The sequence below is a fragment of the Narcine bancroftii genome, chromosome 1 (genome assembly GCF_036971445.1).
Source record: "Narcine bancroftii isolate sNarBan1 chromosome 1, sNarBan1.hap1, whole genome shotgun sequence".
Taxonomy (NCBI): Eukaryota; Metazoa; Chordata; class Chondrichthyes; order Torpediniformes; family Narcinidae; genus Narcine; species Narcine bancroftii.
In genome coordinates this window covers 39851249-39868855 of record NC_091469.1, presented here as the reverse complement: position 1 = coordinate 39868855, position 17607 = coordinate 39851249, and positions in this window count along the sequence as shown.

Below are 17607 nucleotides of genomic sequence, written 5' to 3'. Positions count from 1 at the left end.
TGAGAGGGGGTGACATCAAAATGACCATCTATAAAATTTTTGTGCAGTGTTTCAGAAGAAATTTATTACTTTTTATATAATATCCCTGTAGTTACAGTAGTTATAACAACAAAAACATTTTTCATACCTCCAGCTTACATACCTACAAGGCTAAAACTCGATGCTAATTTACTTTTCGGACTTCTAATGCGCTCCGGTCAAAGCTGTCATTATTACCCAATTACAATGATGCTTTGATCACATGATTTCATCTGCACATGCTACAAGCACAGGGTTGGGGGAGGGATTTGACACCATGAGTTATTGCACTACGTGACACCAACCCTAGTGATGGCACTAGCCCAGTGGTTTTCAAACTTTTTCTTTCCACTCACATTCCACCTATGCCATAGTTGCTCTGTGATTAGTAAGAGGTTACTAAAGGTGGAATGTGGGTGGAAAGAAAAAGTTTGAAAACCGCTGTTTTAATCGTACCCAACTGACTCGTTATGTGCACGGTTTCATAACTCCAAAGGAAATGAGCTAATGACAATTTTCTCAAGCAAAATATTTCAGTCACAATTGGGTCCAGAGCAGTGGTTCTCAACTTTTTTTTTCCCCCATTCACATACCACCTGTGACAATAGGGATTACTTAAAGTAGCATGTGAGAGGAAAGAAAAAAAGTTGAAAACCACTGCACCAGTAATCCTGGCCATTTCTCTCAACAGCATCCAGCGCCAAGAGCACCATAGAACATAGAACAGCACAGGAACCAGTCTTCAGCAAACTATGTCCACAACAAATTTGATATCAAATTAAACATTTACTATCTGCCTGCACATGGTCCATCTCCCTCTATTCACTATGTATTTAAATACCTCTTTAATGCTGCTATTGTATCTGTTTCTACAGCCTCCCCTCATTGTATGTTCCAGGACCTTTCATCTTCTGTGTCAAAACATTTGCCTTGTAAAACTCCTTTAAACTTTCCCCCTCTCACCTTAAACTCGTGCCCTCTGGTATTTTAAAATTTCTCGCTGAAAAACAAACTCTGATGATGTACACCCTTTAACAATTTTATTTACTTCTTTCAGGTCTCCTGCTGAGCTTCCAACACTCCAGAGAAAATCCAACTTTGTCCAGCCTCTTGTAATACTCATAAACTCCAATCCAGGTAATAGATATTGGTGAACAACTTCTGTACTCTCTCCAAAGCCTCCACATTCTTTCTGTAATGTAGTGAGTAGAACTATACACAATTCTCCAAATGAGGCCTTACAAAGTTTTATACAGTTGTAACCTGTCTTGCCAATTTTAAAACTCAATACTCCAACTAATGAAGCCAAGGATTTTTCACCATTCCATTTTAATTAACTAACTGCCCAATCCCTTCTCACCTTTACTCCACTGCGGTCGATCCCATACCATTCCCAAGATAAATTAAACCACAAGCAAATGGGTTCCTTGCCACACATCACTCCAGGCAGGAAATTGATAGCAACTCCAGTGTCCTGCATAGCATGCATGTTAATCTACTATGTGTGTGTTAATAGAGTTAGTACATGCTGTTGCAATTACATGCCTGATATGGCAAGAAGTGTAACACCAGATGTGACAGAATCCAATGCTTTCAGACTCTACCTACAACCTCACAGCTTTTGTTTTCTCCTTTTCCTTACTAATCTCTCCTTCCAGCCTTGAATTTCCTCATCCTGTCCCCTTACTACCACTGGGAAAAGTGGTGCGGCAGTATGGGTTAGAGTAGGGTTAGACTGTGAAATTTTGACCTGGCTGGGGTCAGCAGAGTTCGAGCCTGAGTCAGAAAAGTTGAGTCTTCAACCAGAGTGTGAAAGGGAATAGAACACAAGAGCTGCCATACTCTGGACATAATTAAACTATCCTTGATACTCCCTGACTTTTGGTGCTGATTTGATTGATCCCACCTGATTGTGCAGTTGTCCCAAATGGAAACACTGCTCCAGAATACTGGTGTGTTTCCTTTAATATCGATGCTCAAGGAATGAAGCAATTAAATGGTGAACAATGTCTTCAGCAACATGTTGGCCTTGGAGGATATGCAATGCAGGTTTATGAGAATGATACTCAGACTGAAAGACTTAAATTACAGGAGAGATGAGAGTTAGGACAATGAATTTATTCTTTATCAAATTCGGCTCCAGTTTATATTGTGCCCAGGTCACCCAATTGGTCGTTTCAGACCAAATAACAATAATTCTTTGTGGGAGATAAAGCTATAATACAGGGAGTCCCTGGGTTACAAACGTCCAACTTACGGGCAACTCGAACTTATTAAAAAATTGTGCCCCCAATTCGCACATGCACATAATGTTACCTCATGAATACTTCTTCCGCTATGCAAGACATTGATGGAATGAGAGTAAGTGTTAACTTTTAATCATGATATTTTTCTATCTAAACAGTTTTAAGAACTGTTTCTTTATTTTTTTACAGAACTAAGACAAACATTTGACTAACTGATGCTAAATAAGAACTGTATGTACCTGTTCCAATTCGTGTACAAATTCGACTTAAAGACAGACATAGGAATAGATCTTGTTCATAACCTGAAGACTGTCTGTACATTAAAGTTAAATTTAATACCAGTTTGTTCTGAAGATAATCAGAACCTGATCCCAATAACAACCTCACTGTGGAATCGCAGCCAGATAGGATGTGAGATTAAAAAATGTGGTGGGCCCCGGTGGGACAAATGCTTGCATCCAAATGAGTGTTTGTTATCAGGGAACACCACAAATGAGGGCAGAGGCTGCTGAATCGTCCTGACTCATTAATACTAAAGGCTGGCTTTTAAAGAACTTTTCAAAGCTTCAGGATGTCCTAAATGTGGTTTGCAGACTAGTTAAAATGTAGTTACTGTTGTAGTGTAGATGAAACAACAGCTAATTTCCACACACATGTATATAAGCACATGCACACACACAATTTAGAATCAACAGGTAATGCTTTTTAAGATTCAAGATTCTTTTATTGCCATGTAATAATAGAGAAACTGTAATATTACACAAAAAATCAGTTTGTCTGCAGTGAGGCAAACAAAGTCACTTTCATCAGTGCCTGGCACCCCTTACAGTAAGAGAAAATGAAGCAGAAAAGAGTCTCTTCGGATTCACTGGGTGTCAGTGGTTTCACCTCCGGAACACCTGCAGCCTCTGCAGCCACACAGACCCTTATTCGATCCATTGACAACCTGAGCTCCAGGTCCAAACCTCTGAAACGATCAAGAAATCTTTAGCACTTGAAGCCGTCCAGGAGCCCTTCATGCCCTCAGCACCGACTTGAATCCCAGTTCCAATAACTAGTTAAGATGAGCCAATCACCAGCAGCCCAAAGCCTGTGTGGGCCACGTTGATTGCAGGATAAATATTTATCACAAGTGATGGTTTGGGGGAGGGCTTTTGTTTAAAATATCATCCAAACAATGAGAGTGTGGACCCTCAGTCCTACTCTCTGACAGTGTGGTCTCTCTCACTCCTGGCTCTTTGACAGTGCGGCCCTCTCTCAGTCCTGCCTCTCTAATGGTGCAGCCCTCTCTCAGTCCTGCCTCTCTAACGGTGTGGCCTACTCTCAGTCCTGCCTCTCTAACGGTGCAGCCTTCTCTCAGTCCTGCCTCTCTAACGGTGCGGCCCTCTCTCAGTCCTGCCTCTCTAACGGTGTGGCCTACTCTCAGTCCTGCCTCTCTAACGGTGCAGCCTTCTCTCAGTCCTGCCTCTCTAACGGTGCGGCCCTCTCTCAGTCTTGCCTCTCTAATGGTGTGACCCTCTCTTAATCCTGCCTCTCTAGCAGTGTGGACCTCTCTTAGTCCTGCCACTCTAGCAGTGTGGCCCTCTCTTATTCCTGCCTGTCTAATGGTGTGACTCTCTCTTAGACCTGCCTCTCTAGCAGTGTGGCCCTCTCTTAGTACTGCCTGTCTAACAGTGTGACCCTCTCTTAGTCCTGCCTCTCTAACAGTGTGGCCCTCTCTCAGTCCTGCCTCTCTAGCAGTGTGGCCCTCTCTTAGTACTGCCTGTCTAACAGTGTGGCCCTCTCTTAGTCCTGCCTCTCTAACAGTGTGGCCCTCTCTCAGTCCTGCCTCTCTAAAGGTGTGACCCTCTCTTAGTCCTGCCTGTCTAACACTGTGACCCTCTCTCAGTCCTGCCTCTCTAACGGTGTGGCCCTCTCTCAGTCCTGCCTCTCTAACAGTGCGGCCCTCTCTTCGTCCTGCCTCTCTATAACGGTGTGGCCCTCTCTTCGTCCTGCCTCTCTAGCAGTGTGGCCCTCTCTTAATCCTGCCTGTCTAACAGTGTGACCCTCTCTCAGTCTAACAGTGCAACCCTCTCTCAGTCCTGCCTCTCTAACGATGTGACCCTCTCTTAGTCCTGCCTCTCTAACAGTGTGGCCCTCTCTCAGTCCTGCCTCTCTAACAGTGCGGCCCTCTCTTAGTCCTGCCTCTCTAACGGTGTGACCCTCTCTTAGTCCTGCCGCTCTTACAGTGTGATATTTTTCAGTCCTGCCTCTTTGACAGTGTGGCTTCTCTCAGTCCTGACTCTCTGCTCCATTTTCCAACCATAACATCTTTAAAAGGTATTTCATATTCAATTATGTTAAATTAAGAAAATGCCTAATGCTCCCTAATTATTTTTTTTAATAATTGACTAAGTGTGTTTGAGTCATGTTTAAGGAAGGATCTTGATATCATTTTCCCCAAAGGTGGATGACTGGGGGCTTGATCAAAATTTCTTGCCAATAAACCCATTCCAGGTTATTACTCAAGAAGAATCCATGAACAGAAAGGAGTGACAATTCATGAAAGTGACAGCACTGTGCATCAGGTCATGGAAGAAGGTTTCACATTTATGATTATGCAAATTGATTTAAGGGAATCCTGACATTTCACAGATATGAAGCAATCTTGAATGTGTTTGGGGTACAGAGCACTCAGAGTAAAGGTTCACTGTCCTACAAACAGTTGCAGACCCCAAAATCCAGGGATGGAGTAAGGGTCACACAGCAAATCTCCAATTTTACAGAGAGATCAGACGAAAAGCAAGCAGAGCTCTCAGAAAACTAAATGTCGTTCTCCTTTTCCTCGCCCAATAAACAGGTGTCTGACTCCATCAGCATGTACCCAAAATCCCTCACAGTGGGACTGCAAGACTGCTTTACTTTTACATCACTAACAGTAATTCGCCTCAACATCTAACTTGGTCTCTTTAAATATATTCTTTCAAAAGCACGTTTAGGGAATTTCATCAGTAACTATCTGAAGGGGAAAGGGTAAATACTTGAAAAGGGAAAAAAATACATGGCTAATTGGAGACCTCAGTCAAGGAACTACCATACAGTCAGTAAGATGAACAGTTTATTATGTTTAATCCCAATGTTACTAATTGAATGCAGCTTTGGCCTATATGGTGTCCAATATAAAACTAAAAAGCATTATGATTCTTCGAGAACTCATTGCTGACTTTCATTGTCTTCATCTTAATGCTTGAGAGTTCCTTATCCAATGATTTATCCATCATCTCCAGTAAAATGAAAAATAATTGAAATAAACTAACTTTACATGGGTGTGTACTGTTATTCATTCTACAACATCAATTTCAGTGTCTTGAATGTGAGAAGGTATAATGGTCCTAGGGTGGCTGGAGTGAAACCCTGCACAGAACATCATTTAATCAGCAATTTTGTTGTCATATCTATCACTGAACTCTGACAGGAAATAAAAATAGATATTCCTCCAAGTCCCTTCATCAAGGGTCTCAATGAGATGCTGGAACATTTGAAACCTCCCTTCCTCTCACCATTAAACCCTCAGGTTAATCTTTGGAGTTCTTTGAACTAAGAGCTGAATAAGATCAGAGTGAAACTTGAGGCAAATGGAGTAATTGAATGTCAGTGACATTCAGCAATGCTGAATAAAACAGTCTCTTCAACTCTTGCAATGGCATACCAACTTTAAAAACATACATTTTTACCACTCTGAATGGCAGAACAATTGCCCCACTGCCATTCACCACCAAATGTACAAGAAAAATTTCAGAATCCAATATTAATATCCACCATTGGACAAACCCTCTCCTGATTAATTAAAAGGCCACTATAGGATTTGCTTCCTTGCATCTCACTTGCCTGTCCCCACTTCTCACTTAGTTTAAACATGATTATTTTCATGCGGTGTTCACAACACACACTGAACAATTTGCAGGATTACACTGTAGAGCCAAGGCCTTTAAACCCCTTGAAGCCATTCTGAAATTCAATGCAAGTACTGTTCATTTGGATCTCAACTCCATCTATCAAGCTCCACAATACTCTCAACCAGCAAAAACTGTGAAAATCCAAACTTAAATTGAAACTGGATTTAACTGGAGTGTTCCACACACCAGAAGCATACTTTGTGTGGAAGCTTTTCCCAGCCTCTTCCACAAATGGCTGGGCTTGTATTTGAATATCATATCATTTAGCTTCTAACTTTGGGCAGCATGGTTGCCGTAGTGCCAGCAATCAGGACAAGACCTGTGTTCAAATCCCACACTGTTTGTACCGTTTGTACATTCTCCCCATGTCTGCGTGGGTTTTCTCCAGGAGCTCCAGTTTCCTCCCACATTTTCCTTCAAAAACGTACCGGGGTGTAGATTAATGGGGTGTAAGTTGGGTGGCACACACTCATAGGGCCAAACTGGCCTGTTACAGTGCTGTACATCTATACTTTATTTTTAAAAATCAATTAGTCCACCTGTATAAAATGATACTCTGATCAGCAACTTTTCTACAAATGATTAAATCAAATCTTTGGCATTCTTCAGTTTACAAGAACAATTTAAAAACTGTAATTGTTCCTTTGCTTGTACTAAGATGTGAAAGTAGCAAAATAAAACTCTGACAAAAATTATACTTATCATCAATTCCATCTGAAGAATTGAGAAGTTAGGTTCAGGGAGGTTAGAAATCAGAGCAGAGGAGCAAACATTGCAATGGACCAAACAACCATAACAAAAGTTTGGATTGCACTAGCTCATGCAGTAATGATGAATTCTTCATAGTAATCAACATCATCATGGAGCTTGATAAGCAACTCTCCTCTATTTCATAAAGTATCAATGATAAAGAGTTTATTAGTCATACGCATATAGTAGGTACAGTGTATGTAAGCACCAACATTCTTACTTTCTAAAGCCAAACAGGAACTTTGTATTAAAAAAAGCTCCAATAGTATACATTAAGTTACTGTACAGAAAGAGATAATAAACAAAATATTGATAGATAATAAATATTCACAGTTACAGTAGTGGAAGGCAAAAAGTGGTATTTCAAAAATGCAGACAGATCTTTTTTGTTCTGCTGGGGACTTCATCCAAACTTCTTGTCAGAATGATGTGGGGAGATGCAAGAGCCTGATAGCCATTGAAAATAAACAGCTCTTGAACCTTGAGGTGCTTGACTTCAGGCTTCTGTATCTTCTTCCTGAAAGTTGAAGCGGTCAGCGGGGCAGTCGCGGCAGAGATGGCAATGCGTTCCCATCTCTTCCGCTCCATGACAGAAGTTGGCATGCGCACTTGCGGCAGCGTGACGCAAGCGGCAGAGCACATGTGTGGTCCGGCTGCACAGCTGAAAAGTAAGCACGCGAAGTTTAAATAAACATTCCTGCTGCGACTTCAGAGCTCATAGTCTGTGTCTCCAGTCTGTTCACTCGCTTGCATCCAGCCGCTACAAACTGAATAAATATTGTCAGAAAATAATGACTGAAGTCATGACAAAAGTGGATCGGAATAGGAGTAACTGAATAACTCTCTTAAAGGGCAAACAAGGGCATGAGGGCTGAATGGCATCCTGTACATTTGATTCAATGTTGGATCTTGTCATCTTCAAATTCCATTAATTCTGCATGGACTACAAATGCTGGTAGTCGTGCACCTAAAGGTAGAGCTGCAGTGAAGTCTGTTTATATAAAATAGGAACTGCTAAATGTAAACAAGAGCTTTCATGTTTGAAACCATTGCACAAAACCATTTCTTTCAGTATCAATTTAATTGCAGGAACTTGCCACAGATTATGCTGAGAATATGCACGGAACTGTTCTTGGAGCTAAACCCACTGGGATTGTTATCAACCAGGTGTCCATCAGTGTTTCTGTACCTCCCATTAAATTTGAGTCAGGTTCTCAGAGCAGGTTGGATCAACTTGTGGCATCCACTTGTATGCTAACAGGTGATCTCTGATACCATCTTGGTGCAGTATGATCACAGAGTTAAATGGAGGCAGGGTGGCAAATTAAAATATATATGTGCTTAATGACCAAACCTTTCTCAGTCAATTATTTAATAGAGCATTTTCAATTCACCATAGTTAACTGCGTGCAAAGGAGAGGATGGGCTATTGCTTTCTCTAACATAGAAACAGAAGCTGATAGAAACACTCCGTGTACTTCCAGCAGCTGTGTCTTTCCAATGAAGGGTTTTCACCCAAAGAATTCTTTTTTCTCTCTCACTGATGCTGCTCAACACCCTGAGCAGATTGTTTTTTATCCTTGTTTTTGAATATGGGAAGGTAGAAACCAGAAATGGGAAGCCTAATTTGCACATGTATGAGAAAGAAAAGCAGAGTGTAGTGGAGTGGGATGAAGGTGAGTGGGAGGGTGCTTGTGGGCAGTACACAGGTGTAGTGGAGTGGGATGAAGGTGAGTGGGAGGGTGCTTGAGGGCAGTACACAGAGTGTGGTGGAGTGGGATGAAGGTAAGTGGGAGGGTACTTGTGGGCAGTACACAGAGTGTGGTGGAGTGGGATGAAGGTGAGTGGGAGGGTGCTTGTGGGCAGTACACAGAGTGTGGTGGAGTGGGATGAAGGTGAGTGGGAGGGTGCTTGTGGGCAGTACACAGAGTGTAGTGGAGTGGGATGAAGGTGAGTGGGAGGGTGCTTGTGGGCAGTACACAGGTGTAGTGCAGTGGGATGAAGGTGAGTGGGAGGGTGCTTGTGGGCAGTACACAGGTGTAGTGCAGTGGGATGAAGGTGAGTGGGAGGGTGCTTGTGGGCAGTACACAGGTGTAGTGGAGTGGGATGAAGTTGAGTGGGAGGGTGCTTGTGGGCAGTACACAGGTGTAGTGGAGTGGGATGAAGGTGAGTGGGAGGGTGCTTGAGGGCAGTACACAGAGTGTGGTGGAGTGGGATGAAGGTAAGTGGGAGGGTACTTGTGGGCAGTACACAGAGTGTAGTGGAGTGGGATGAAGGTGAGTGGGAGGGTGCTTGTGGGCAGTACACAGAATGTGGTGGAGTGGGATGAAGGTGAGTGGGAGGGTGCTTGTGGGCAGTACACAGAGTGTAGTGGAGTGGGATGAAGGTGAGTGGGAGGGTGCTTGTGGGCAGTACACAGAGTGTAGTGGAGTGGGATGAAGATGAGTGGGAGGGTGCTTGTGGGCAGTACACAGGTGTAGTACAGTGGGATGAAGGTGAGTGGGAGGGTGCTTGTGGGCAGTACACAGAGTGTAGTGGAGTGGGATGAAGGTGAGTGGGAGGGTGCTTGAGGGCAGTACACAGAGTGTAGTGGAGTGGGATGAAGGTGAGTGGGAGGGTGCTTGAGGGCAGTACACAGAGTGTGGTGGAGTGGGATGAAGGTGAGTGAGAAGGTGCTTGTGGGCAGTACACAGAGTGTGGTGGAGTGGGATGAAGGTGAGTGGGAAGGTGCTTGTGGGCAGTACACAGAGTGTGGTGGAGTGGGATGAAGGTGAGTGGGAGGGTGCTTGTGGGCAGTACACAGAGTGTGGTGGAGTGGGATGAAGGTGAGTGGGAGGGTGCTTGTGGGCAGTACACAGAGTGTGGTCGAGTGGGATGAAGGTGAGTGGGAGGGTGCTTGTGGGCAGTACACAGAGTGTAGTGGAGTGGGATGAAGGTGAGTGGGAGGGTGCTTGTGGGCAGTACACAGAGTGTGGTGGAGTGGGATGAAGGTGAGTGGGAGGGTGCTTGTGGGCAGTACACAGAGTGTGGTGGAGTGGGATGAAGGTGAGTGGGAGGGTGCTTGTGGGCAGTACACAGCGTGTAGTGGAGTGGGATGAAGGTGAGTGGGAGGGTGCTTGTGGGCAGTACACAGGTGTAGTGCAGTGGGATGAAGGTGAGTGGGAGGGTGCTTGTGGGCAGTACACAGAGTGTAGTGGAGTGGTATGAAGGTGAGTGAGAGGGTGCTTGAGGGCAGTACACAGAGTGTAGTGGAGTGGGATGAAGGTGAGTGGGAGGGTGCTTGTGGGCAGTACACAGAGTGCGGTGGAGTGGGATGAAGGTGAGTGGGAGGGTGCTTGTGGGCAGTACACAGGTGTAGTGGAGTGGGATGAAGGTGAGTGGGAGGGTGCTTGTGGGCAGTACACAGAGTGTAGTGGAGTGGGATGAAGGTGAGTGGGAGGGTGCTTGAGGGCAGTACACAGAGTGTGGTGGAGTGGGATGAAGGTGAGTGGGAAGATGCTTGTGGGCAATACACAGAGTGTGGTGGAGTGGGATGAAGGTGAGTGGGAGGGTGCTTGTGGGCAGTACAGAGTGTAGTGGAGTGGGATGAAGGTGAGTGGGAGGGTGCTTGAGGGCAGTACACAGAGTGTGGTGGAGTGGGATGAAGGTGAGTGGGAAGGTGCTTGTGGGCAGTACACAGAGTGTGGTGGAGTGGGATGAAGGTGAGAGGGAGGGTGCTTGTGGGCAGTACACAGAGTGTAGTGGAGTGGGTGAGTGGGAGGGTGCTTGTGGGCAGTACACAGAGTGTAGTGGAGTGGGATAAAGGTGAGTGGGAGGGTGCTTGTGGGCAGTACACAGGTGCAGTGGAGTGGGATGAAGGTGAGTGGGAGGGTGCTTGTGGGCAGTACACAGAGTGTAGTGGAGTGGGATGAAGGTGAGTGGGAGGGTGCTTGTGGGCAGTACACAGAGTGTGGTGGAGTGGGATGAAGGTGAGTGGGAGGGTGCTTGTGGGCAGTACACAGAGTGTGGTGGAGTGGGATGAAGGTGAGTGGGAGGGTGCTTGTGGGCAGTACACAGAGTGTAGTGGAGTGGGATGAAGGTGAGTGGGAGGGTGCTTGTGGGCAGTACACAGGTGTAGTGCAGTGGGATGAAGGTGAGTGGGAGGGTGCTTGTGGGCAGTACACAGAGTGTAGTGGAGTGGGATGAAGGTGAGTGGGAGGGTGCTTGAGGGCAGTACACAGAGTGTAGTGGAGTGGGATGAAGGTGAGTGGGAGGGTGCTTGTGGTCAGTACACAGAGTGTGGTGGAGTGGGATGAAGGTGAGTGGGAGGGTGCTTGTGGGCAGTACAGAGTGTAGTGGAGTGGGATGAAGGTGAGTGGGAGGGTGCTTGAGGGCAGTAAACAGAGTGTGGTGGAGTGGGATGAAGGTGAGTGGGAGGGTGCTTGAGGGCAGTACACAGAGTGTGGTGGAGTGGGATGAAGATGAGTGGGAAGATGCTTGTGGGCAGTACACAGAGTGCGGTGGAGTGGGATGAAGGTGAGTGGGAAGGTGCTTGTGGGCAGTACACAGAGTGTGGTGGAGTGGGATGAAGGTGAGTGGGAGGGTGCTTGTGGGCAGTACACAGAGTGTGGTGGAGTGGGATGAAGGTGAGTGGGAGGGTGCTTGTGGGCAGTACACAGAGTGTGGTGGAGTGGGATTAAGGTGAGTGGGAGGGTGCTTGTGGACAGTACACAGAGTGTAGTGGAGTGGGATGAAGGTGAGTGGGAGGGTGCTTGTGGGCAGTACACAGGTGTAGTGCAGTGGGATGAAGGTGAGTGGGAAGGTGCTTGTGGGCACTACACAGAGTGTAGTGGAGTGGGATGAAGGTGAGTGGGAGGGTGCTTGAGGGCAGTACACAGAGTGTAGTGGAGTGGGATGAAGGTGAGTGGGAGGGTGCTAGTGGGCAGTACACAGAGTGTGGTGGAGTGGGATAAAGGTGAGTGGGAGGGTGCTTGTGGGCAGTACACAGGTGTAGTGGAGTGGGATGAAGGTGAATGGGAGGATGCTTGTGGGCAGTACACAGGTGTAGTGGAGTGGGATGAAGGTGAGTGGGAGGGTGCTTGTGGGCAGTACACAGGTGTAGTGGAGTGGGATGAAGGTGAGTGGGAGGGTGCTTGTGGGCAGTACACAGAGTGTGGTGGAGTGGGATGAAGGTAAGTGGGAGGGTACTTGTGGGCAGTACACAGAGTGTAGTGGAGTGGGATGAAGGTGAGTGGGAGGGTGCTTGTGGGCAGTACACAGAGTGTGGTGGAGTGGGATGAAGGTGAGTGGGAGGGTGCTTGTGGGCAGTACACAGAGTGTAGTGGAGTGGGATAAAGGTGAGTGGGAGGGTGCTTGTGGGCAGTACACAGGTGTAGTGGAGTGGGATGAAGGTGAGTGGGAGGGTGCTTGTGGGCAGTACACAGAGTGTAGTGGAGTGGGATGAAGGTGAGTGGGAGGGTGCTTGAGGGCAGTACACAGAGTGTGGTGGAGTGGGATGAAGGTGAGTGGGAAGGTGCTTGTGGGCAGTACACAGAGTGTGGTGGAGTGGGATGAAGGTGAGTGGGAAGGTGCTTGTGGGCAGTACACAGAGTGTGGTGGAGTGGGATGAAGGTGAGTGGGAGGGTGCTTGTGGGCAGTACACACAGTGTGGTGGAGTGTGATGAAGGTAAGTGGGAGGGTGATAGTGGGCAGTACACAGAGTGTAGTGGAGTGGGATGAAGGTGAGTGGGAGGGTGCTTGTGGGCAGTATACAGAGTGTGGTGGAGTGGGATGAAGGTAAGTGGGAGGGTGCTTGTGGGCAGTACACAGAGTGTGGTGGAGTGGGATGAAGGTAAGTGGGAGGGTGCTTGTGGGCAGTACACAGAGTGTGGTGGAGTGGGATGAAGGTAAGTGGGAGGGTGCTTGTGGGCAGTACACAGAGTGTGGTGGTGTGGGATGAAGGTGAGTGGGAGGGTGCTTGTGGGCAGTACACAGAGTGTAGTGGAGTGGGATGGAGGTGAGTGGGAGGGTGCTTGTGGGCAGTACACAGAGTGTGGTGGAGTGGGATGAAGGTAAGTGGGAGGGTGCTTGTGGGCAGTACACAGAGTGTGGTGGAGTGGGATGAAGGTAAGTGGGAGGGTACTTGTGGGCAGTACACAGAGTGTAGTGGAGTGGGATGAAGGTGAGTGGGAGTGTGCTTGTAGGCAGTACACAGAGTGTGGTGGAGTGGGATGAAGAAGAGTGGGAGGGTGCTTGTGGGCAGTACACAGAGTGTAGTGGAGTGGGATGAAGGTGAGTGGGAGGGTGCTTGTGGGCAGTATACAGGTGTAGTGCAGTGGGATGAAGGTGAGTGGGAGGGTGCTTGTGGGCAGTACACAGGTGTAGTGCAGTGGGATGAAGGTGAATGGGAGGGTGCTTGTGGGCAGTACACAGGTGTAGTGGAGTGGGATGAAGGTGAGTGGGAGGGTGCTTGTGGGCAGTACACAGGTGTAGTGGAGTGGGATGAAGGTGAGTGGGAGGGTGCTTGTGGGCATACACAGAGTGTGGTGGAGTGGGATGAAGGTAAGTGGGAGGGTACTTGTGGGCAGTACACAGAGTGTAGTGGAGTGGGATGAAGGTGAGTGGGAGGGTGCTTGTGGGCAGTACACAGAGTGTTGTGGATTGGGATGAAGGTGAGTGGGACGGTGCTTGTGGGCAGTACACAGAGTGTAGTGGAGTGGGATGAAGGTGAGTGGGAGGGTGCTTGTGGGCAGTACACAGGTGTAGTGCAGTGGGATGAAGGTGAGTGGGAGGGTGCTTGTGGGCAGTACACAGAGTGTAGTGGAGTGGGATGAAGGTGAGTGGGAGGGTGCTTGAGGGCAGTACACAGAGTGTAGTGGAGTGGGATGAAGGTGAGTGGGAGGGTGCTTGTGGGCAGTACACAGAGTGTGGTGGAGTGGGATGAAGGTGAGTGGGAGGGTGCTTGTGGGCAGTACACAGGTGTAGTGGAGTGGGATAAAGGTGAGTGGGAGGGTGCTTGTGGGCAGTACATAGAGTGTAGTGGAGTGGGATGAAGGTGAGTGGGAGGGTGCTTGAGGGCAGTACACAGAGTGTGGTGGAGTGGGATGAAGGTGAGTGGGAGGGTGTTTGTGGGCAGTACACAGAGTGTAGTGGAGTGGGATGAAGGTGAGTGGGAGGGTGCTTGTGGACAGTACACAGAGTGTGGTGGAGTGGGATGAAGGTGAGTGGGAGGGTGCTTGTGGGCAGTACACAGAGTGTGGTGGAGTGGGATGAAGGTAAGTGGGAGGGTGCTTGTGGGCAGTACACAGAGTGTAGTGGAGTGGGATGAAGGTGAGTGGGAGGGTGCTTGTGGACAGTACACAGAGTGTGGTGGAGTGGGATGAAGGTAAGTGGGAGGGTGCTTGTGGGCAGTACACAGAGTGTAGTGGAGTGGGATGAAGGTGAGTGGGAGGGTGCTTGTGTGCAGTACACAGAGTGTGGTGGAGTGGGATGAAGGTAAGTGGGAGGGTGCTTGTGGGCAGTACACAGAGTGTAGTGGAGTGGGATGAAGGTGAGTGGGAGGGTGATTGTGGGCAGTACACAGAGTGTGGTGGAGTGGGATGAAGGTAAGTGGGAGGGTGCTTGTGGGCAGTACACACAGTGTAGTGAGTGGGATGAAGGTGAGTGGGAGGGTGATTGTGGGCAGTACACAGAGTGTGGTGGAGTGAGATGAAGGTGAGTGGGAGGGTGCTTGTGGGCAGTACACAGAGTGTGGTGGAGTGGGATGAAGGTAAGTGGGAGGGTGCTTGTGGGCAGTACACAGAGTGTAGTGGAGTGGGATGAAGGTGAGTGGGAGGGTGCTTGTGGGCAGTACACAGTGTGTAGTGGAGTGGGATGAAGGTGAGTGGGAGGGTGCTTGTGGGCAGTACACAGGTGTAGTGCAGTGGGATGAAGGTGAGTGGGAGGGTGCTTGTGGGCAGTACACAGGTGTAGTGCAGTGTGATGAAGGTGAATGGGAGGGTGCTTGTGGGCAGTACACAGGTGTAGTGGAGTGGGATGAAGGTGAGTGGGAGGGTGCTTGTGGGCAGTACACAGGTGTAGTGGAGTGGGATGAAGGTGAGTGGGAGGGTGCTTGTGGGCATACACAGAGTGTGGTGGAGTGGGATGAAGGTAAGTGGGAGGGTACTTGTGGGCAGTACACAGAGTGTAGTGGAGTGGGATGAAGGTTAGTGGGAGGGTGCTTGTGGGCAGTACACAGAGTGTTGTGGATTGGGATGAAGGTGAGTGGGACGGTGCTTGTGGGCAGTACACAGAGTGTAGTGGAGTGGGATGAAGGTGAGTGGGAGGGTGCTTGTGGGCAGTACACAGGTGTAGTGCAGTGGGATGAAGGTGAGTGGGAGGGTGCTTGTGGGCAGTACACAGAGTGTAGTGGAGTGGGATGAAGGTGAGTGGGAGGGTGCTTGAGGGCAGTACACAGAGTGTAGTGGAGTGGGATGAAGGTGAGTGGGAGGGTGCTTGTGGGCAGTACACAGAGTGTGGTGGAGTGGGATGAAGGTGAGTGGGAGGGTGCTTGTGGGCAGTACACAGGTGTAGTGGAGTGGGATAAAGGTGAGTGGGAGGGTGCTTGTGGGCAGTACACAGAGTGTAGTGGAGTGGGATGAAGGTGAGTGGGAGGGTACTTGAGGGCAGTACACAGAGTGTGGTGGAGTGGGATGAAGGTGAGTGGGAGGGTGCTTGTGGGCAGTACACAGAGTGTAGTGGAGTGGGATGAAGGTGAGTGGGAGGGTGCTTGTGGACAGTACACAGAGTGTGGTGGAGTGGGATGAAGGTGAGTGGGAGGGTGCTTGTGGGCAGTACACAGAGTGTGGTGGAGTGGGATGAAGGTAAGTGGGAGGGTGCTTGTGGGCAGTACACAGAGTGTAGTGGAGTGGGATGAAGGTGAGTGGGAGGGTGCTTGTGGACAGTACACAGAGTGTGGTGGAGTGGGATGAAGGTGAGTGGGAGGGTGCTTGTGGGCAGTACACAGGTGTAGTGGAGTGGGATGAAGGTGAGTGGGAGGGTGCTTGTGGGCAGTACACAGAGTGTAGTGGAGTGGGATGAAGGTGAGTGGGAGGGTGCTTGAGGGCAGTACACAGAGTGTGGTGGAGTGGGATGAAGGTGAGTGGGAAGGTGCTTGTGGGCAGTACACAGAGTGTGGTGGAGTGGGATGAAGGTGAGTGGGAAGGTGCTTGTGGGCAGTACACAGAGTGTGGTGGAGTGGGATGAAGGTGAGTGGGAGGGTGCTTGTGGGCAGCACACAGAGTGTGGTGGAGTGTGATGAAGGTAAGTGGGAGGGTGATTGTGGGCAGTACACAGAGTGTAGTGGAGTGGGATGAAGGTGAGTGGGAGGGTGCTTGTGGGCAGTATACAGAGTGTGGTGGAGTGGGATGAAGGTAAGTGGGAGGGTGCTTGTGGGCAGTACACAGAGTGTGGTGGAGTGGGATGAAGGTAAGTGGGAGGGTGCTTGTGGGCAGTACACAGAGTGTGGTGGAGTGGGATGAAGGTAAGTGGGAGGGTGCTTGTGGGCAGTACACAGAGTGTGGTGGAGTGGGATGAAGGTGAGTGGGAGGGTGCTTGTGGGCAGTACACAGAGTGGAGTGGAGTGGGATGAAGGTGAGTGGGAGGGTGCTTGTGGGCAGTACACAGAGTGTGGTGGATTGGGATGAAGGTGAGTGGGACGGTGCTTGTGGGCAGTACACAGAGTGTAGTGGAGTGGGATGAAGGTGAGTGGGAGGGTGCTTGTGGGCAGTACACAGGTGTAGTGCAGTGGGATGAAGGTGAGTGGGAGGGTGCTTGTGGGCAGTACACAGAGTGTAGTGGAGTGGGATGAAGGTGAGTGGGAGGGTGCTTGAGGGCAGTACACAGAGTGTAGTGGAGTGGGATGAAGGTGAGTGGGAGGGTGCTTGTGGGCAGTACACAGAGTGTGGTGGAGTGGGATGAAGGTGAGTGGGAGGGTGCTTGTGGGCAGTACACAGGTGTAGTGGAGTGGGATAAAGGTGAGTAGGAGGGTGCTTGTGGGCAGTACATAGAGTGTAGTGGAGTGGGATGAAGGTGAGTGGGAGGGTGCTTGAGGGCAGTACACAGAGTGTGGTGGAGTGGGATGAAGGTGAGTGGGAGGGTGTTTGTGGGCAGTACACAGAGTGTAGTGGAGTGGGATGAAGGTGAGTGGGAGGGTGCTTGTGGACAGTACACAGAGTGTGGTGGAGTGGGATGAAGGTGAGTGGGAGGGTGCTTGTGGGCAGTACACAGAGTGTGGTGGAGTGGGATGAAGGTAAGTGGGAGGGTGCTTGTGGGCAGTACACAGAGTGTAGTGGAGTGGGATGAAGGTGAGTGGGAGGGTGCTTGTGGACAGTACACAGAGTGTGGTGGAGTGGGATGAAGGTAAGTGGGAGGGTGCTTGTGGGCAGTACACAGAGTGTAGTGGAGTGGGATGAAGGTGAGTGGGAGGGTGCTTGTGGGCAGTACACAGAGTGTGGTGGAGTGGGATGAAGGTGAGTGGGAGGGTGCTTGTGTGCAGTACACAGAGTGTGGTGGAGTGGGATGAAGGTAAGTGGGAGGGTGCTTGTGGGCAGTACACAGAGTGTAGTGGAGTGGGATGAAGGTGAGTGGGAGGGTGCTTGTGGGCAGTACACAGAGTGTGGTGGAGTGGGATGAAGGTAAGT